The 9,114-nt window shown below is 35.1% G+C and overlaps 1 long non-coding RNA gene and 1 pseudogene across 1 annotated transcript; one reads left to right on the top strand and one right to left on the bottom strand.

Moving 5' to 3' along the window:
* Positions 1-99: 99 nt before the first annotated feature.
* On the bottom strand, positions 100-1,133 carry LOC107743749 (uncharacterized). Its single transcript, XR_001640422.1, has 3 exons — positions 1,123-1,133; positions 716-718; positions 100-317 (listed from the first exon to the last, which is right to left on the bottom strand). It is a non-coding gene; the product is annotated as an uncharacterized LOC107743749 (long non-coding RNA).
* Positions 1,134-1,136: 3 nt separating this feature from the next.
* Positions 1,137-9,114, top strand: part of LOC107743724 (solute carrier family 35 member F2-like) — a 12,455-nt pseudogene continuing 4,477 nt past the window's right edge.

Raw genomic sequence — 9,114 nt, 5'->3', positions numbered from 1 at the left:
AATCATAAACCCTTAGATGTTTCTGTGCATTCTGAAATATATTCATAACTGAAATGTCATTGATTTCCATATCTCTTCGTTTTTCAAGAAGTTGCTTTCTTTGTCTATTATATGCCTCACAATGTAAAAGCACATGTTCAACTGTTTCTGTTATTCCACAGTAACTGCAGCTATCTGACTCACTTTTTCCTATTATATACAATGAATAATTAAGGTTAGAGTGTCCTATACGGATCCTGGTTATAACAGTATCTTCTCTTCTGTTTCCATATACCTTTCTTTCAATCCCCACTTTCTGTTGAATGCTAAATAAGTGTCTCCCTTTTGACTCTTTATTCCATACGTCTTGCCACATACTTCCAACTGCTGTTTTAATAATACCTTTTACTTCTGTTTTACTTAAAGGAATTTCTATGTCAATCTCTTCTTTTCTCAATGCTTTACCGGTGTCGATGCTCAGGAAAAAATATGATTCATTAGCGCCATCTGTGGCGCTGGAGACTTAACACAAAACCATAGCACAAAACACTCTTCTTCTTCTTCTTCTTTTGTGTTTAATGGCGGTTGGCAAACCAGCTTAAGGTGCATTTCCGCCACCTACTGGGATGGATACAAAACACTCTGTAAGAGCTGTTGAGGTTAATCATTCTCACTTTTGACAATATTTATAAAGATGATATTTGTCTATTTTCATTATTGGTATATAGCAAATCACCAACTCACGTATTTTATTAATATTAGATTTTTAGACAAGTATAATAGTTTTCAGATTCTGAAATGGAAACGGGATAATCTGAGACGGAGATGTGAAGGCAGAAGGAGCAGATTTATTATTATAAAATGGTGAGGATCAAAACTGCACAAAAAAAGAGAGCAAAGAAGGGTCTGATGTCTCTAATGAACCAGTTTTACATTTACAGCATACATTTGAGTCTGAACAGGTAAATGGTTTGAAATGTGAACTAGCCTACTGTGCTCTATTTCTGTCAACCTATAGCTTAAAGTTCAAGATTAGCTCACTGTGAATTCAAGATCCCTGCTGCTGTGTACTTTGTTTTCTAAACTGTAAATGATTGATCTTATTTCTCACTGAGATTCTGTTTTAGACATGAATGAGTTCACAAAGGAGACACAAGATGCCTCAGCAGCAGCTGGACACTCTCTGCTATAAAATAAGAGAAGGACTGCATAAATGGAGGGATATTTTCACATGGTGAGTGGATGCAAACATACAGTACATACAGTGGTTTCTGTAAGTTTGAGACCACATTGAAAATCTGGTGTTTTTCTTTTTACTTTGCTCTTTGGATTTCAAGTCATGCTGTATGACATGATCGTCAGGGTTCAGTGTTGTTTTAGTATTATTTATGCCCTATTGTTTATTAATATTTTGAATTAGCTTTTATTTTGAATTCATTTTCATTTTTGTTTAAGTTTTAGTTTTTTAAGTTAAGTTTATAATTGTTGCTATGTGCTTTGGTCATTTTTATTCGTTTTTTAAAACTCTATTTAGCTCTACTTTTAATTTTTGAATTTTCTTTTCAGTTAATTGCAATTTAAGTTGTTGTTTTTTAAGTTTGCATTTTTATCTAATATTTATATATTTGTTCTGCTTTATTTCAATTACTGATCAGGACATGAACTATTTTAATAGTTAACAGTTAACAATAGCAACACTGTCAGGTTTAATAATAATAATATTTTTTAAATACATTATACTTTATATTCAGAGGACTACACTTTATAGTGCATACCAGTATGAAAACCCTCATCAAATGGTGCACAGTTATTCCAGTCAATGTTCATTACAGGCAACTATTCAAAACTTTGCTGATGGGACAAGGCCTCTCAGCACTGATCTGTGGGACTGCTGTAACATCTCAGTATCTGGCGTCCGTTTACTATCTGAATACACCCATGCTGCAGAGCTTCATTAATTACACCCTTCTAGGCATCACTTACACCATTGCACTGATCTTCAGACAAGGTATTCATGTGTTCATTCTTGTCCAATCATTAATGTTTTTAAATTATCTGCTACTGGTATCCATTTTTTTGGCATGTAATATTAAGGATACCTTTCTTTTAATATAGGTGATGGCAATATTTTGCAGATATTAAAGACAAAATGGTGGAAGTATCTGTTGTTAGGACTGACAGATGTGGAGGCAAATTACGCAGTGGTGAAAGCATATCAGTACACCACATTAACCAGCATACAGGTGACAGCTTTTTGTGGATGTGATGGTATACACTTACACTTACACTCCAAAGTGGAAGTGGAGGGGTTGGTAAGTTTTCTGAAAGAAGTATTTTATGCTCACCAAGGCTGCATTTATTTGATCAAAAATACAGTAAAAAAATAATATTGTGAAATACTGTTTTAATTTAAAATAACTGTTTAAATATATTTTAAAATGTAATGAATTGAAAATGTCATGAAAATGTATGACCCCAAACTTTTGAACGGTAGCGAAGGTTCTGAATTTGCATTTCAATAGGTGTCACATGTAACACATTGACAAAATCAGAACCTGATTTAAATTCTCAGTGCAAGCTGTTGTTTGGCTAACTGACCTGCATTACAGCTGCTGGACTGCTTTATTATCCCGGTTTTGATGATCTTGTCCTGGTTCTTCCTGAAGACCCGCTATAGGATCATTCACTATGTAGCTGTATATGTATGTGTCTGGCTGGGGTGGGGTGGGAGCCATGGTGGGAGCGGATATCCTTGCAGGCCAAGACCAGGGATCTTGTGAGAAGCAACCTGGTTCTCCAGATAAAATGTAATGCAAGTCAAACCATGACCATTATTCATTTCTGTATCAACAACAGCAAGTGACATTCTCCTCGGTGATGGTCTGGTTCTAGTCAGCGCCACTCTGTATGCCATCTCTAATGTGTGCCAGGAATACACAGTGAAGAATCTGAGCAGGGTGGAGTTTCTGGGCATGGTCGGCCTCTTCGAGTCAATCATCAGTGCAATACAACTGTAAGATTTGTTCAGAAATCACCAAAAAAGTAGACCTGTTCCTAAACGTCAGCGCCACATCATCTGCACTGTTTTATTTTGTCACCTATACAGAGGGATTCTCGAACATGACGAAGTGTCTAAAATTCAGTGGACATGGGAAATTGGTAAAGTACGGCGATGCGAAAAGAAAATCCTTTTCCGCTATGTCAATGTCATCATCTGAGGTTTGATTTTTCTCCTCTCTCTTCAGCTCTTATCCTGGCTGGATATGCTCTCTGCATGTACGGCTTCTATAGCTTCATGCCTGTGGTGATAAAGATGAGCAGTGCCACAGCGGTCAAGCTTTCCTTACTCACTGGAGACCTCTTCAGCCTGTTTTGTGGGCTCTTTTTGTTCCAGTACACTGTGAGTAAAATACTTCATTGAGACATATGTATTTTATATTACAAAATATAAATATTATTCTTTTTTTAAATGTAATTTGCTGATTTGCAAGAAACATTTCTTAATATTATCGATGTTAAAAACAGCTGTGCTGCTTAATATTTTTGTGGAAACCACATTTTGTTTAGGATTCTTTAATGAATAGAATGTTCAAAACTGATTCGTTTGAAATAGAAATCTTTCTCTCTTTTTTTAAACATTATTAATGTCTTTAACTTTTAATCAATTTAATGGATGCTTGCTGAATAAAAGTATTAAATTCTTTCCAAAAACAAAAGATCTTACTGTCCTCACACTCTTGAACGGTATAGTGTCTATATAAGAAAAATAAATTATACAATAAAAAAATTGCAAGCCATTAAAACAAACAACTTAAAAATGAATTGGTGCCTTAAATTTGATTAAAGTATAGTAAAAATACAATCTACAGTTTTTTGACCAACTTTTATGTTAATTAATCATAACAAAAAAAAATGGAGTGAAAACTCATTATCAAAATAAATGCTGAGTAGAAATAACAAGAAATTAAAGTAAAAAAGAATGTAGGTATTTTGCTGATGGTCTCTTTAATCCTGACATTCAGAATTAGCATAAGAGGCAGTAGAATCTGTGTCCTTGTATTCTTATCTCAGATATTCTGGGTCATTGTGACATGGAGCTTTATATTTCTTTAATGTGTGAAGGTTTTTTGAGTCCCCTACGTCCTCAGCTTACTCTTTGACCTTCCTCACAAAAAAAAAACGATCTTAGTAATTCATTTATATACTGAATTTGCAGTACAAGCTTAATTGTTTTTATATTTAGATTAACTAGTATTTTATTTTCTACAAACGGTCCATCAATGTTGAATAAGGTATTTCAGTCCATATTCACCTCATTTGTTCTTCTTCAGTTCTCAGGACTGTATATTGTGTCATTGGTGGTGATCCTCGTTGGTTTCATCATGTTTAACACCGTCCCTACGCTGAACCGAGCTCTTGCTCCGGCATCTGACGAGGAAGGTTGTGACAATCACGCCGCTGAGTTTGATAACGACAGCACTCAAGGCTGTGTGGATGAGATAACCTGTGCACAAGCAGAGCAAGATCAAATCAAGAGCCAAGTGAATGAAAGACAGTCAGCATGTGTCGTCATAAACAGTGTTAAAATGTAGTGTTGTTAACTCCATGGTAAAACAGACCAGAACTTTTTATTGTCATTATATTTTAATAGTGGTTTATGTAGATAAATCAAATGAATAAACTGCATTTGTATCTGGTGTGAGAGTAACTGGTATGTTCTTATCTTATGACATTTTGTGTGTTTAAACAAATAAATTATATCACTGTTGGCAAACGGACTGATATTTATGGGCAAATGGATCTGCGGATGCCACTGTTGTCACTTTAAACTAATATTTATTGTAAGTCGTTTGTGAAATTAATAAAACAACATAATAAAAGAAAAAGATATTAAGAGGAATGTTTTTGTGTTGATTACTCAACATAATGGTGAAAATTTTTATGTTGAAAGTGCTGCACTGATACCAAATATAATGGTATTATAATTAAATTATATTTTTTGCATTTATCAGATCTGTGTTTATGCAAAGAGTTGTAAATCTTATTTAATAATCCTATAATTATCTCTGAGTATTGCATGTCCCATAAAATAGATCTTTGATCTTACATTGAAAAACACAGCAAAAAAAGTACTGTTAAAAATACATATTTAACAATACATATTTAGTGTTTTCCAATGCAAGATCAAATATAATACTTAATATAACAAATAAAATACTTAGAGTTAAAGTTTAAAGAAGCACATAGCAGCCACCACCAAATGCATAATTTATTCATTTATTTTTAATTAATTTATTGTGAGCTTCAAGGGATAGTTTACCCAAAAATGAAAATTCTGTCATTAATTACTCACCCTCATGTCATTCCAAAGCCGCAAGACCTTCGTTCATCTTCATACACAAATTAAGATATTTTTTGATGAAATCCGAGAGCTCTCTGACCCTCCATCAGCAAGGGTCCTACCACGATCAAGGCGCAGAAATGCAGTAAGGACATCATTAAAACAGCCCACGTGACATCTGTGGTTCAATAATAACTTTATGAAGCTAGAGAATACTTTTTGTTCGCAAAGAAAACAAAAATAACAACTTTATTCAAAATGTATTCTCCTCCGCACCACCCTGGTGCATGTGTGTGGTCTCCTCTCAATGTAAACAAGGTGCAGCGCATGCGTCTTTTACGTCAGCAGCATTACGTGCATGCATTGTTTACGTGCAGGAAAAGCACACGCATGCGTCGTGCTACTCTCCAAAATGGCGCCAGGGTGACACGGAGGAGAAGAATTGTTGAATAAAGTCATTATTTTTGTTATCTTTGCACACATAAAGTATTCTCGTAGCTTCATAAAATTACGGTTGAACCATGATGTCACATGGGCTGTTTTAACGATGTCCTTACTACATTTCTGAGCCTTGATCGTGGTAGGACCCTTGGCCTTGCTGTCTATGCAGGATCAGAAAGATGCAGGACACCGGCCCTCCAGGACCGAGTTTGGACAGCCCTGATTTAATATATTATTTAAAATAACCTAATGATTATAGGTAATATTTAATAGTTATATAATAATTATAATGACCTATTTAGAAGATCGTTTCCACCCCAGCGTTTAAAAAAAATCTGATATAAAATAGACTAACACTTCGATATAAAGTCACATTTGGGAGATAAAAAGTCACACTTACCGTTTTTATTGCTTCTACTCTGAGCAAGAAACAGGCTTCCACACCATAGGCTATTTTACTGTGTATAACTCAACAGCCCAGTATACTAATGCACGTGAACAATACACACAAGCAGGGGCAGGGCCATAGCTGGGGTTTGCGGGGCCCCAGTGCAGGTTGTACCAATGGGCCCTGTTTGAAATTGTTTAATTTGCATGTTCGTTCTATTTATTTATTTGTGCTATTTACACAATGTTTAGGCTTTTCCAAGCTTGTAGGTGTCCCACCACCCTGGTGCATGTGTGTGGTCTCCTCTCAATGTAAACAAGGTGCAGCGCATGCGTCTTTTACGTCAGCAGCATTACGTGCATGCATTGTTTACGTGCAGGAAAAGCACACGCATGCGTCGTGCTACTCTCCAAAATGGCGCCAGGGTGACACGGAGGAGAAGAATTGTTGAATAAAGTCATTATTTTTGTTATCTTTGCACACATAAAGTATTCTCGTAGCTTCATAAAATTACGGTTGAACCATGATGTCACATGGGCTGTTTTAACGATGTCCTTACTACATTTCTGAGCCTTGATCGTGGTAGGACCCTTGGCCTTGCTGTCTATTCAGGATCAGAAAGATCTCGGATTTCATCAAAAATATTTTAATTTGTGTTCCGAAGATGAACGGAGGTCTTACAGACATGAGGACTGAAGTCCTGTCCAAACTTTAAAACCACATAAGAAGGGTTTGATTATAAATCATTTCTGTTTTTGTCAGGTGTTATTTATGACATATTATTAACTGATTCAGACTGTAAGGAATCATTTTATAACCTTTATCTTGATTTCAACCAAACCCTCTCTGATGGATGAACAACAGGGGGTGACTGTCCCATGAATTATGTGGTTTTGCTTTGTCATCTCGTGGCATTTGTACTTTGCCAGAACGCCTTCCATTGCCAGATGCTGCTAACCGCTCATCTTACTCAGTTACCACATAACTCTGCTGTTTGTTTTCCCTTTTAGCTTTTTTTCACTTGTGTAATTGGTGTAAATGTAAAAAATAAAGTACACCATATTCATCAAAACTATTTTATGTGAGGCACTGTCAGAACAAATTCATCTTGATAATGTTAGATAACTTTGATAGAAGGTATGTAATGGATTACAATCAACCAAAAATTAGACAACTGTTAGTATGACAGTATTTACACAACTATCAATACTTTGATAGTACTTTGATACTAAATATATTGTAGAAACTTAATTTTCTGTAAAGCTGCTTTGCAATGATTTGTATCGTGAAAAGCACTATACAAATAAACTTGAATTGAATTGAATTGAATTGAACTTCGTTGACCAATTACCAACCATATTCATCAAAACTATTTTATGTGAGGCACGCAAAAAATATTTTTGATGTATTTAATACAGGGCTGTCCAAACTCTGTCCTGGAGTGCCGGTGTCCTGCAGAGTTTAGCTCCAACCCTAATTAAACACACCTGAACCAGCTAATCAAGCTCTTACTAGGCATAGAAACTTCCAGTCAGGTGTGTTGAGGCAAGTTGGAGCTAAACTCTGCAGGACACCGGCCCTCCAGGACCGAGTTTGGACAGCCCTGATTTAATATATTATTTAAAATAACCTAATGATTATAGGTAATATTTAATAGTTATATAATAATTATAATGACCTATTTAGAAGATCGTTTCCACCCCAGCGTTTAAAAAAAATCTGATATAAAATAGACTAACACTTCGATATAAAGTCACATTTGGGAGATAAAAAGTCACACTTACCGTTTTTATTGCTTCTACTCTGAGCAAGAAACAGGCTTCCACACCATAGGCTATTTTACTGTGTATAACTCAACAGCCCAGTATACTAATGCACGTGAACAATACACACAAGCAGGGGCAGGGCCATAGCTGGGGTTTGCGGGGCCCCAGTGCAGGTTGTACCAATGGGCCCTGTTTGAAATTGTTTAATTTGCATGTTCGTTCTATTTATTTATTTGTGCTATTTACACAATGTTTAGGTTTTTTCAAGTTTGTAGGTGTCCAGATACAGAAACTGAATAATCAAATGTAAAATAGCACTGCATAGTCTTCACTGTAAAAATTAAATATAGTCAAACCAAAATTTATTCAGACACCTTCAACATTTCTCACATTATCACAGTTTATTTGCTATAGTTTAGAAAATGGTAATAAAATATGACAAGAACTCAGAGTTAAACTGTGTCAGAACAAATTCAGCTTGATAATGTTAGATAACTTTGATAGAAGGTATGTAATGGATTACAATCAACCAAAAATTAGACAACTGTTAGTATGACAGTATTTACACAACTATCAATACTTTGATAGTACTTTGATACTAAATATATTGTAGAAACTTAATTTTCTGTAAAGCTGCTTTGCAATGATTTGTATCGTGAAAAGCACTATACAAATAAACTTGAATTGAATTGAATTGAATTGAACTTCGTTGACCAATTACCAAGCAGTGCTTAATTTTTTTCAGTCTGTGGTGTAAAAAGTTTGCATTAGCAATTAAAGAAAAAACACTTAAGCAAAACATGGTCAGGTCAAAGTGTCTAAATAATTTTTGGTTCCAATTTTTTTTTATCAATTTCACTGGTAGTCCACTGTATGGCGAATTTTTGGGTATAATATGTCACAGTTTACTTTATTTTGCTATACTCACTTACATAAATGACATAAAAAAGTAATAAACTTATTTAATTAACATTACAGCAGCTAGTAAATTAGGCGCGGTCACTTTAAGAGATAATGCATTCATTATAATGATACACATCCGATTTTTTTCTCTATTGTTTACAAGACATAACCGACCATTTTTTCGAGGATAGTCTCCTAGACGGGTATTTTGACATCATTTTGTATGTATTTGTCGGTACAAGAGCAAGAAGAGGCAAATTCGGTGTTCAATCGCTTTGAGACGCGTCTCTCTGCGT

The sequence above is a fragment of the Sinocyclocheilus rhinocerous genome, unplaced genomic scaffold, assembly GCF_001515625.1.
Source record: "Sinocyclocheilus rhinocerous isolate Xijiao unplaced genomic scaffold, SAMN03320098_v1.1 scaffold166, whole genome shotgun sequence".
NCBI classification, from domain to species: Eukaryota; Metazoa; Chordata; class Actinopteri; order Cypriniformes; family Cyprinidae; genus Sinocyclocheilus; species Sinocyclocheilus rhinocerous.
This window is presented reverse-complemented; position numbering and strand designations above follow the sequence as displayed.